The sequence below is a fragment of the Benincasa hispida genome, chromosome 7 (genome assembly GCF_009727055.1).
Source record: "Benincasa hispida cultivar B227 chromosome 7, ASM972705v1, whole genome shotgun sequence".
Lineage (NCBI taxonomy): Eukaryota > Viridiplantae > Streptophyta > Magnoliopsida > Cucurbitales > Cucurbitaceae > Benincasa > Benincasa hispida.
In genome coordinates this window covers 32,089,887-32,090,205 of record NC_052355.1, presented here as the reverse complement: position 1 = coordinate 32,090,205, position 319 = coordinate 32,089,887, and positions in this window count along the sequence as shown.

Sequence of the window (319 nt, the reverse complement as noted above, 5' to 3'; positions counted from 1 at the left end):
CATCGAAGCCCACCAAACACCCACAAAAATCCCTTCCAAAACCTCCAACCTATCGCTACTCTTTTGACCAAACCCCTCAACCAAACCAAAAACTACCCATAAAGAAAGCCCAAAACACCTGTCGAAACCGAAGGGCAGTGTCCGTCTATCCACGGCTGCCACTAATCCTTTACACCAGCCTGCCCCACACTATTCATTCGCAACATAACACCCATGTGGTGCAATGCATGACCCACTTCCAGCCTACTCTTTACGACGCCCCATTCCTCAGCGTGCATCCACCACCTCTAACTTTCAAATCCAACCCTCTAGCAACCAT